The sequence below is a fragment of the Pseudochaenichthys georgianus genome, chromosome 1 (assembly GCF_902827115.2).
Source record: "Pseudochaenichthys georgianus chromosome 1, fPseGeo1.2, whole genome shotgun sequence".
In the NCBI taxonomy this organism is placed as follows: domain Eukaryota; kingdom Metazoa; phylum Chordata; class Actinopteri; order Perciformes; family Channichthyidae; genus Pseudochaenichthys; species Pseudochaenichthys georgianus.
Window position 1 is genome coordinate 23533046 of NC_047503.1, and position 13536 is coordinate 23546581.

Below are 13536 nucleotides of genomic sequence, written 5' to 3' on the forward strand. Positions count from 1 at the left end.
GAAATCGAGTTTGTTCACGGGAATATATCGTGCAATTAAAGGCTTCAAGCTCTGATTTTACTTCGAGAAGGTAGGACAGGATGGCAGGTACTTTGGGAATGCCGGAGTCAGATTTCTCCTGCCTTTTTTGGTGTTTAAATACCCACCGACCGAGAGACAGTGCGACTCTTAGCTGACACACAAGAGAGGGGTTGTTACCGGAGCTGGCGTAGAACTCGGGACTTCCTCTGGCCCAAAGGATATTAAAAGCTACTCCAGATGAGGACGGAAGGGACACCTGAATGTGTGTCATGCGGGAGCTGTGGCTCATTCCAGCGGTGTCTGAACCATCCTTTAAACTAGCCTGTGTTTCGAGAATGAGGCATTTCTTACGGCTTCTTGCGTATGATGATTCGGTTCCAGAGTCGGAGATTGCAATAGACATTTGCAAGGACAGCACCGGCAGGCAAGAAGCAGCAACATGAAACACAGCAGCAGGAACATGAACGCAGCAATATCAAATGAACGCAGCAATAGCAAGTGAACGCAGCAGGCAAGCAGCAGCGAGGTAGCTGCAGCAATAGCAGCAGCAAGCAATGCATGGAGAGAGATCTGGCAGGTTAAATAGAGCGGCATATTAAGGAGACTCTGTTTGGTTGGTTGTAGAGTGGCAAGGGGGCATTATGTATGAATGCAGCATAAGTGCTCGTGTTGACTGCCTGAACTAGCTCGCAGGCTTCGCCCCATTTATTACACGTTTAGATGTGAGACTGGGTTGTTATTCCTCCTAGCTTAGCACTTTCTACTTTTGTTGTTATTTTGTTTTACTTGCTTGTAAGCGCTTTGAGCACCAGGAAAAGCGCTTTATAAATGTAATGTATTATTATTATTATTATTATGTATCTGGGCCCTTTTTTGTGTCTATGTTTTGCAGGATCTCCGTTGAAACTGGCTGGTTTCTCTCCCGGTCGCGTCACGTCGGGGTCATCCAATTGTTGATCTGTGTTGGTTCTCTCGTGTCCAGGAAGAAGTTTAAAAAATAAGAGACAATGGAGTCTCTGAAAAGGGTCAAATTGGTTACTTTAATTAAGTAGCGTGGTAATGAAACAAACAGAAGGTAGTGGGACAAAACAGCTGTGAATCCCGAGGCTGGTACCGTGGAAAGAGAGCGAACAACCCTCGCCTGCTAGCTATATATCTCATCCGTGACTCCTCCTCTCATGGCTCCCGTGGCGCCGGGGGTCCTCCCTCCGCTTTCTTCCATGTCCGATATAGCGTAAAACAGAGGATTTAGACGTTGTGTGGTCATTGTATAACTCCACACGCCTTTTCTCCTCATACACTCTTTCATGACTTTTTATTTAATGCATTTTAATGGCTGTAATCGTTGTTAACGTAAGACCGGAAGTGACGTCACTGTTGATATCCGGAGACTCCTTCCAGTAAAGCTTTTCAAAATAAACTTTAGCAACAACGTAAGTCACAGACGACACCACCGTCATCGGACTCATCTCTGGTGGGGACGAGTCTGCCTACAGGTGGGAGATGGACCATCTGGTGACCTGGTGTGGAAAAAAACCACCTGGAGCTCAACGCCCTAAAAACAGTGGAGATGGTCGTGGACTTCAGGAAGAACGCAGCCCCACCCACCCCCATCACTCTCTGTGACTCCCCAGTAACTGCTGTGGAGTCTTTCCGCTTCCTTGGCGCCCATGACCTCAAATGGGAGCAGAACATCTTCTGGATGTTCTTCCTGTGGCAGCTGAAGAAATTCAACCTGCCAAAGACGATGATGGTGAACTTCTACACCTCCATCATGGAGTCCATCCTCACTTCCTCCATCACCATCTGGTACACCACAGACACAGCCAAGGATAAGGGCAGGCTGCAGCGTGTCATCCGCTCTGCAGAGAAGGTGATCGGCTGCAATCTGCCATCCCTCCATCTCTCGCCACCTGAACAGTTTCTTCCCCTCCGCTACCGGCCTCTTAAACAAGGCCCGGCCCCCCCGCTGACACTTACCTCAGCCACATCATAGACTATATGCATCACATTAATGCACACTATGTCATACTCCTTTCTGCACATATTCTGATTTCATAGTTTATATGCAAAAACTCATTCATAGCATTCTATTTCCATGTAAATTACTGCTTTATTTTATTCTTATTTTATTGCTATTTAACTGTATTTTATTACGGTGTAAAATATTTTGTGTTTTATATTAGATTTCTTGTTTTTTATATTTTATGTATGCACCATGACATCAAGTCAAATTCCTAGTATGTGCGAACCTACCTGGCAATAAACCTGTTTCTGATTCTGATTCTGACACGCCAATGCTAACTGAAAATGTTTTCAGAATAAAATAATAAATATAATAACAAATTACGTCATTCAATATTGATTTTAATTTCTTACAATATCACGCATTCTGTTCTTCTTCTCTCTGTGTATCACGCAGTCTGTCTTCCTGTTGTTGCCTCTTTTCAATGACGAATACACACTACCGACACCTGCTGGTAAGGATAGTTATTGTCACTTACGCATGCGCAGTTCGTACGTGCAACTTGGCCGTCGGCTAAAGTCTTTGCGGTGTGTTCCAGTGCGAAACATGGCCAAGACGCAGGAGACGTGAGGCTACGTGAGACGACGTTCCGTTGGGACGTGTTCTTTGGTGTTCTTTGGTGTTCTTTGGTGTCAGTTTGGTGTGTAAGGTGCTTTTGACAGAGGACATTATGTCTCTGCCTATGTTACTTGCACTGTTATGATGTGAGCAGCTAATAGTACATGAAAATCGCAGCAATTACTGTCACTATGGTGATTACAGAGTACTGCTGCAGGGGATATGCAACTTCTGCTCTGGCACAGTGTACAAAGGCTTTTTGTTATCACAACCATATTAATATTTCAACAGACCACTCCACATATAGCATTATCAGTATCATTATGTCTCAAGTTCAATCATTTATTTCATCATCAATTTATGAAGGATGGCAGCACATTTGATTTATTTGTGTTAATCAGTCAAATATTACATTTTTACATTTATATATATTATATATATATATGTTATTGCTAAATAATGGCAATGACATGTCTAACAGTGTGCAACCATCTTCCACAGTAGGCATATGAAACTGGCCAATTCATCCTCACTGAAAATACATGGCTCTTAAGACGAACCAAAAGCAAACGTCTCTGCCTTTTGTTCAAGTACAATTACATCTCGGGATCGGAGTGCACCTCTATCATGAATAAGCTTTTACATACAATTTCTCATGATACTCTGGCACAAAAGACAGGGGCGTATTAGACAGTAGCAATATCTGTGAGCCGGGCTACACTTGGCTATCTGTTTTAAAATTGAAAGGCTCTTTTGCATTAAGTACATAGAGAGAAGGCTGGAGCAACAATAAACCCAGCACTTTTAAAACACCGTACCTGTGCGGCAGAAATCTTTTGTATATTGCAGCCTACTAAAAGGTTGTACAGTATGTGTGTGTGTCTGTGGTGAGGCAGTTTTAAGCAGTCCCTCTCAAAACACATCAAAGTGAAGCAGAGGCAATGGTAAGGTCTCTGCATCATGCCCGATAAGAGGCAGTTTCCATTAAGTCGCTTTGCCTCTCGGATTAGAGAATAATCTTTCCTTACGCCTCGTAGAATGGTTTCCCTCTTCACCATTCTTCTACTTTTGTGCTGGTGTTTCTGCTTTTGCACTGTTCATTGGTGTGGTGACATCTCTTTTTCCACTCTCCACACTCTTACCTAAAGGCTCTATTCATTTATTGCCGCAATGTGTGGCATGAAACAGATGTCTGAGGGTCACATTTCTGCAACATATAACATATCACAACTTGAACATACAGTCAAGGTCTTTACATGCATGCTCATACAAACACTACTTGATTTAGAAGATTTACTCACACAAAGAGACACGACATTAAGGTCACAGTCATCTAGACACAGTGTTTGCTTAAAGGTGACCCTGTGCTTACCAACAGTCCTTATGAAGACATTGAGCTATACAGTGAGACATGGTAGGTGATTCAGTTCAGAGCTCCTCAAAATGCCATAATGGAATGTTAGAAAAATATCACTCGTCACCGGCTTGACATTCAATATCAGGATTCATTATCCTTGCAAGAATGGAAGTAGTCATCACACACAGGGCTGCATGGGACAAATAGTTCCCAGAACAGTGTCCTTGACATGCCTTATACAAGAGAGGGTGTATCACAGTCACGAGATGCAGAATACCGGTTCAAAGCAGTATTCTGGCCTTAGTTCAGATTAGCTAAGGCCTGCGTAAACAATAAACATGACAGTCATATCTCCATAGGCTGAATCATCATGGTAATCGTTGTAACATAGGCATATATGCAACATATGCCTAAAACAGTGTGTCCTGATGCTCTTCTCATACATCTGGTTACGTACACAGCTACGTAGGGCCTTTGTTATCACGTGCTACTCTGATATTGGAAGAGTTCATTCAGTATTTTCCCAACACAATACTTGCCAGTTGCCAGGGGTATCCGACTTTCACACAGTGCCACTGATCATGACCTAAGTCGTGCAGTGACCTACCCTTTGATCTCCAGCATTTACATGGTCACACAATCTAAAGTGCAAGACATGTGTTTATTTATTGTTAATTCATTTTAAATACAATGCCACTAAATCAACAGGAAATATGGTTGGTTAAACTCATCATGCTTTCATGAAACAATATAAGATAACACTGTTTTTAGTCTCTCAAATAGGGAAAAGTCCTTCTTTTATTCAGTTTTTACATCATATTAAGCTAAATGTCTTGGTTTTTAGATAAACCAAGACATGTAAATAATGCGCTTCGACTTTGAAAAAATTAAATGGACATGTTTGGACTCGCAATGTATTGACCATGTGAAAAAACAATTAGACATGACGGACACCGTAAGTAGTAGGGATGTAACAATACCAACACCTCATGGTATAATATGAGAACATTATTGTGTTTTTTATGACTCAATTAAAATGAAGCAGATGTGTCATTTAATGCACTGTATTACATGATAAATCTGACTTGTGCCTTCAGAATTTGTATTTGTAAGCATTGTCTCTGTTATCGTGACCCGGGTATTAATCATATATATTTTTTAATTAATTATAAAGACATAATATAAACGGTATCGATCCAATGTGCACCACCTCATTGCTTCAACAGTAAAATTAAGTAGACACAAAAGAATAAAACTCACAGCCAACCTAATTGTTTTCACAGGCTGCACCGTCAGTCTTTTCAAATCTGCAAAGAAGAAGTCACTAAAGATGATAAGATCATTATCTTTATGTCTTTAATTCATTCAACCTGCATGGCTCATTTGGGAAACATATCACCCATAGTGATGATATGTTCGGTTTTATTAGAGAATTGGACATATCAAAGTTGATTACCTTAAAGGCCTTTTTATTTTCAGCATGAGATAATAAAGCCTTCAAAGTTTATAGAGTGAGAATGCCATGAATCGCAATTATTTTCAGTCAGTGTTTCAAATGTACTTCATTCAGGTTATCTCAAGGAAGTGAATTCTGCAATCCCTTTTTGTAAATGAGGACAAATAAAGACAGTACATGTTTATATAACTCTCAATTTAAGTAGAAGAAAAGTCAGCACATGCTGTTACTAAATACCATAGTTATGACAAACCAGCCATGATGAAAATGTCATAGGTTAAATAATAATGTTCTTCCTGAGAGAAGCTCCTGTTTTATTCAAATATCCTTAATGCAGGAAGATGACTACATATGAGCCCAAGGCTTTTTAGACTCTGGAAGCACTGAAACCATTACACAAATATGTCACCAATTTGGAGAAGAAGCTTACTATTACACAGACAAAATATGTCACACATTTCAGGCATTAGAGATTTTATACAAAATGTCCTCAAGTGAGGTGTGTGATGGAAACTTCTGTGCAGATATGCAGAGCCAAGGCTCAGGAAAGGATGGAAGCTGGAGCGGCTTTAGTCAAACACTGTTATTTATTGAGAGTATAATACGGCCGGAGAGATCACAAAGTATATCACACTTTCATGTGAGCCAACCAAGCAAACTCTGAAGACAAAGAGTGGAAACATGGATCTGTAATATCCCAAAAGGAGGGACCTAAAAAGCCTGCCTGTCCTACCTTAATCATTACCAGACATTGGAACAAAGACCCGTTTGTATTACAAACTCACATGTGCCAAACTTCTCCCCCACAGGAAGGCAGAGGACCTCTTGACCTGTGTCCTCCTCAAGTTACAGGCAGGAGCATATGCGACTTAACGAAAAGGATATATTTGTAATTTAACAGTTTCTCAGAAAAGCTGAGAACCTCTAGACACAAAGAGATCGGATTAAAATATTCTCTGACAAGGTGAACACTTTCACTGCATTGCCTTTCTCTCCATTCAATATGAAGTCAGTATGAAGCGCCTACTGCTCCATCCAACATGACTCACCATCTTAATGCAGCATGCACAATACATCCTGTCCTGTACTTTATGTGCTGTATAGTATGAGCAATGAGTCACTTACGTTTTTTTATTGTGTCATGTGCTGTGCTGCCTTTTCCTAAAAGGCATTATTTCTAACATTACATTACATTGCATTTAGCTGACGCTTTTATCCAAAGCGACTTACAATAAGTGCATTCGACCAAGAAGATACAAACTTGAAGAAAACAGAATCATATAAGTACATCAGGTTTCATAGAGACAACACAATTCAACTGCTACTCAACTGGCTTTCGATAAGCCAGTGCTTTGTTAGTAATTGTATTGCTCGAAGTTGAGTCGAAAGATATACGTTTTTATTCTGCGCCGGAAGATGTGTAAGCTTTCTACTGTCCTGATGTCAATGGGGAGCTCATTCCACCATTTTGGAGCCAGGATAGCAAACCGACGTGTTTTTGCCAGCCTGTCCTCCTACAAAAAATGACCATATAGGCCGATTGTTCATGCCCTTATTACGACCCAGAGACACGTTTTAAAGTGTATGTTGTTTATTACACAACCACTAGAGCACCTCTACTGGTCGTGTAAGAAACAACATACTCCCTGTCCGTTCATTGCAAACGCTCCGGAGGGACGTTTATTCACAAATAACCCTCTCTGGAAAATCCTAAATTGTGGGAGAGTTTGGCCATTAAAATGCTTTTTGATTCGATTTCTGGCGAGAAGTGTATATTGTACTCTTAATATCCACTTCCAGTCGATGTGTATCTATCGTTTGATAAATATTACGAAGATGATTTGAGGTCTCGTCAGGATAACGTGTATGCAGCTTCCATGTAAAGTTAGCGTGGGTGAAAACAGTTTTTCCGGTCTCGAAGTTTTCATAATAAAACCGGATATATTCCCCGCACTGTCAAATGATTACACAGTGATATCTGCATTACTCATCCACTAAAAAACATCAGTTTATCCTTGTTAATTACACAACATTGATTGGTTTAAATTGTGTACAATGCTTTTGTGTTTTTAACCTTCGATTCAGAGAAACAAATAGTCTTTTTGGAGTTTAGACACTACAGTTTCCGAAGACTACACTACCCAGAATTCCCAGCTATCGTTTGGGACTACAACATCCGCCTTGCTTTACAAACCCTGTGATTAGTCATCAAGCCCTGTGATTGGATGTTGGAGTGAGAGGTTGCGCTAGACTTTTCCGCTGCCCGTCATTTTGACGGACAGGATTATAAAACTTCCGTCAAAATCCAGAATTACCCGTCGGCCTTTACACAACTCTGACGAGGGAGGGGGGGGGAGAAGCATGCTCGTGAACTGTCAACGGGGGGGGGGGGGGGGGGACAGTTCACATGCGCTGTGTTATGCATGGCTGCTGCACCTCGCGGGAGCGTGCACAGCGTACAGCCAAAACTCACAGACATTTCAATGATTTGTATGGCACAGTTAGGTTTGGAAATGGTATAATTTCCTTTTTGGAGGGCATGCATAACACGGCATAACACCCATAAGCAGCCTCGCTGCGGGGAAACTTTGGCGCTATTCCGAGTTTGTTCTAATCTGTCAAAATGACGGACTGCTTTCAGATTTGTCCGTCATTGTTAAAAAAAATCCGTCATAGACGGAAAATATTCGGTTAACGCGACCTCTGAGTGGCAGTTCGACAAGGTTAGGCTGAGCGTCAAACAGCTCTATGAAATGGAATGGAACCACGGCAGACTTTCCAGAACTGGAATTGCACGGGTCGTGCTTTTTACAGTATTACAGTATTTTTACTGTATTATGCCCTGTCTGTCAGCCTTGCATCTCATGCACGCACAAATGTATCTCGTGCCCTCATTGGGCGTGCCGTAATTGGGCGTGCATTGCGCGTTCATGTGTGTTGGAGGAGGTGCTCTGTAAGGAAGTCTGAAGGAAGGGGCGGATTCTTTTCGGCTGTGTACTTTCAAATGTTAGTGCACTCGAGCCGGTTTCTGAAACTTACCTACCCCACCTTTAACTTAAAGTATTCTTTAATGTTTAAATAAAGCCATATTAGTTTGTCTGTTTTGCACATCCTCCTGTTAATATATTTGGACGTCCTGCACTAAACTGTTTTATTGTAGAGATCACTACAGTATCTTCTTGATATTTTCTATTCTATATTTCTATCATGCCTTCTACTTTCCCCCAATTTTCTATGTAGGCTACTCTTAATATTTAAATGTTTTCATCAAATACAACTTATTCAACAACAACATTCAACAACAACATTCAATAACGTGCTTTAACCACTAGGCGGTGCGGGTTAAAAAACCAGTGGTGTAGTTAATAAAACATAATAATATCAAACATAATATGACTATTAACTTTATTGTGAAATTAAAACAGAACAGGAAAATACAGTTTCAGTCTCTCTATTTTAAGCTTATGCATTTTACCATGAACCTGTATAGACCTGTAACAGTCAACTGCATGAGGAGTTGGAAAGGTAGTTCAGTAAATAATATCTTTAAAAACTACAAAAAAATCCCTTTCATATGTAATATTTAATTCAGCCGAACCGTGTATTACAATGCCGTTATGTGATGACTTTCAAAGAGAAAAGCAAGCACACTCGGAATAAAGTATTATTTTATTTTTAAAAAATGTTTTCGGTCTGTTTCCGGTATTTGTTTATGACGATGTGATGTGAGATGTGAGACTGGGTTGGAGAATTGCACAGGGGAAAATAACGTATTTATGCCACCATTTTAGATGCGGATTTTGTTAAACTAATATGTTTGCGCTGTGGACCAACACTATAAATTGACGGGGAAGGGGGTAGCAATAAAGATAACACCATTAAACAGTTACACAACATAACAGAAATAATATCGATAGCAGCGTCCCTAGCAACCACCTTGGTAACAATGAAAACGTTGAAAACGTTGAATGGACACAATTTCCTGTCGTAATCTTCGTAATAACTAGCAAACTAAAGATCATGTACATCCACTGCACACATAATCTGAAATAACAACTCATATTTCTCACATCAAATGACATCAAAACGCATTTTAATGGCCAAACTAACCTTAAAATAGGCATTTTCTACCGAGAATAAAACAAATGTCAGCCATGTTTTTTTTTCCGGAAGGGAGAAATGTGAAGATCACGTGACATACTGTAGACGCCAGCCAATGGAATGAATGGTGAAAAAAAGCGTAGGGATATTACAATTTCAGAGGCGTTTTTCTAGAAATACTACGTCCCAAGTTGTGGGCCAACGTAGTTATTACACGTTGTTTTGTGGGACTGGGTTGGATTTGGAAGTTTGTTTCATAACGGACGAAATGTAAATATATTTATAAAACGGACAAGTCAAATAAAGCAATCTGATTGGTTGATAGCGTTTTTGCTGACCTTTTTGATTACAGATTTGAAAACATCGTTTCTTGCTTTAAAAGTAGCACAATTCATTATGTCAAACCTTGGAAAGTGTATTCCAGATATCCCTGCCCTAATGCCAAAACAAGTTAAATTTGACCTTTTTAGAGAGGTTTAGAAAAAAAACCCCACCTCTGGGGTCATTTGGGTGCATTTGCCTTATCTCTGGAACCCATTGGTTGATTTTGGTGATTGACACCTCTTTTGAACCGTTATAGCCAATATAATCGAGGGGAAGTTCCTAAACCCACCTACACGTTACCATTGAGGAGTGAGAGTGATGGGCACGGAGTTTGTCGAAACCGAAAGCTATACGTTACGCTCTAAAAACTGAAAACTAGGCTTAATGCATAAATATTACGATGGATTATCAGAAATAATTTCAAACTGACACAGAGACATTGGATTAACCTTCAGCAGCGTGTATATGCATTGTAATGCCATTGAACACAACTTTTGATCAGAAAACAGCAAAGGTAAGACATATTTGCCATTTTGGCCCAAGTGAAGTTGTGTGTTGTCTTTGCCAGCCTTCGCTGCCGCAAGTTTTTATCAGCTTTCATATGATATCTAGTTTGTGCAGATTGCATGAAGTATAACAGATCACTATTGTATGCTCTGTGTTATTTGTAACATCTTCAGAAACTACCTTTCCAACTCCTCACCAGTTGACTGTTACAGACAGGTCTATACAGGTGATGGACCTGGAGCTTGAGGACTAATTACGGCGTTTGTCCAAAGCGGATGGTGTAGTCCCAAACGATATCTGAGGATTATGGGTAGTGTAGTGTCTTCGGCCATCCTAAACTCTGAAAAAACTATTTGTTTCTCCGAATCGAAGGGGAAAAACACAAAAGCATTGAACACCAATCAATGTTGTGTAATTAACAAGGATAAACTGATGTTTTTTAGTGGATGAGTACTGCAGATATCACAGTAAAATAATTTGACAGTGAGGGGAATACTTCCGGTTTTATTATGAAAACCTCGAGACCGGAAATATTGTTTTCACCACGTGAGGGTTGACGCCAACTTTACATGGACGCTGCCGTCAATAGAAATTAATAGGGGGAAAGACGTAGTATATACACATTCTCCTGGCAAGACCTCAACTAATCTTCGTAATATCTATCAAACTATAGATCCTACAGTGGATGTCACTGGACGTAGATTCTAAAAGTACGATATACACTTTTCGCTAGAAATCTAATCAAAAAGCATTTTAATGGCCAAACTATTCTACAATTTAGGATTTTCCAGAGTGGGTTATTTGTGAATATACGACCCTCCGGAGCGTTTGCAATCAACAGGAGCATCAGCCCATATGCCGTAAAATTGTTGTTTCTTACACGACCACTAGAGGTGCAAAACTTTAAAACGTGACAATAGGTCGTAATAAGCTGCTGAACAATCAACCTATTTGGTCGTTTTTCGACAAGGCTGATATTTATGCAATTATCTGTGAGCTCCATGACGTGCCTAACACTTCCCCTTAGCTGTTGCAAAATTACATTAGCTCTAGGCCTCAACTGGCTTGTTGCTTTTTTAAAACACACTTTTTTAAACAGCTTCTATGTAAACCTGTCAAGGTTTTCCTAAACAAACCTATACTAACAACAACTTAAATCATTCATTGATCAAATAAACCTTCTTCCGCAAAGCATTATAGTTCTTCAGCCACAGCAGAATGGTTGCAAAGCAAGATGGAGATGCAGCCACACATAGACGTTTTGGAGCTTGTAAAAATATTGGGTTTGTTATTAATTAACAAACAGGTGCAGGCTTTCTAGTATACCTATTAGCGGTGCACGTTGCTTCTATTTCAGTTGCCATAACGTGTCACATTGAATAATGCCAATAATGTCAGTTCAGTCAGACAACTCACGTGTTTCTTTATATGTTTATTAGAAGCAGCATATAGTTTGAGTTTGGCGTCTAGGCTCGGGACTCATCACTCCACAGATTTACAAAGAACATTGAGTGATGATTAGATAATTATCCCCCAGAGCCTACAGGTGGAAACTGCGATGGAAGCTGGGGTGGTGGTGGGGCAGACGAGCAGCAGCAACATGAAACACAACAGCAGTAGCAACGTGAACGCAGTAGAAGGGCACAAACGCAGCAGCGGCAGCAGCAGCATTAGCGAGGCAGAGGCATGAAGACCTGGCAGCTTAATTAGAGCGGCATGTTTAGAAGAATGTGTTTGGTTGGTTGTAAGAGGGACGAGGTGCGTCACGTGTTAATCTATCATTGGTGCTCAAGTTGACTGCCTGCACTAGCTCTCAGGCTTCGCCCCTTTTTGCATAAAATCCTACACTTGTACACAGGATCAGATCAACACAACCGTGAATTGACCTTACCTACACAAACTAAAAGGCTATTGTGAGACGTTCTCAACAGTTTCCCTTAAAACTCAATGCATTTAAATGTGTCAGTCCAAATCAATCATCAACATGTTTGTTCATTCAGTCACATTCAGCTTGGATAGACTTGAATTGAGTGTTGTTCACTGAAAACACTTGAATCACTAGCTTATGAAATGTTTGCTCATTTCATTATTTTCCAAACAATTTATTGTGTCTATGCACACATTGGTTTTGTCCAGGCATAATATTTAGCTCAACTTGTGGCTCTCCTCCTCACAGCTCTCAAACCAAAGCATGTCCCTATTCCAAGAAGGTATTTTCTTTCCAGAATAGGTTTGAGGATTCTTTGTTTGGGATTAGACAGCAATATAAGCACATCATTTGGGACATTTGGAAGAGCTCAACTCAAAACAGAAAGACTATCATATGGCGTATGTCAGTTACTAAAGTAGCTTTATGACAATGTTCCCAATGTAAGTACTAATATGGAGCAGCCAGACCTAGATGTTAGGGGTTATAGAGTTTAAAATATTGTAAAAAATAAGATTTGTGGAAAACTAACCTGTTTGATAAATGCACGTTTTGTTCAGCCGGATAATCTCCACATGTCTACCCTACTTTTATAATTTTCGAATCATAAATCTATCGATCATAAATCTAATCGATAGATTTATGATTTAAAAATGCTGGCTGCTCCATATTAGTATTTACATTGGGAACATTGTCATATAGCTACTTATACATTTTTTTTTTTATAAAAGTAGGGTAGTTATGTGGAGATTATCCGGCTGAACGAAACGTGCATTTATCAAACAGGTTTGTTTTCTACAGACCTTATTTTTTACAATATTCCAAAAGCCTATGGAGAAATCCCATTGCTTTTTTGTCGAGGGATCCAGCAGCTTACTTCCCGGTCGGCCTACAAAAATACGTCATCCCTGCACCACTCTACAGTACTCTGTTTTGCATGATCGGAGAGTTTAGTTATATATTTTTTCCACTCAGAGTTGATGGAAACTTAAGAATGGCTGACTGAGAGTAATTTCATTGTGATACAAAATGTAAAATGTATTTAGCTGGCTTCATATCTTCATATTTCTTATATTGTGTGATTGAAATTAAATGTAAAAGGTCAGCATTCCAAGAGACATGTTTTGGCTTATACATACAGACTGGATCAATAACAGATAGGTAGATTTCTTACGACTGTATCGACTTGTAAAGTGGGGAAGAACATTCCACCTTTTCTTTCACAAAATGTAATACCTTAATACCTTAGCCAATCTCAT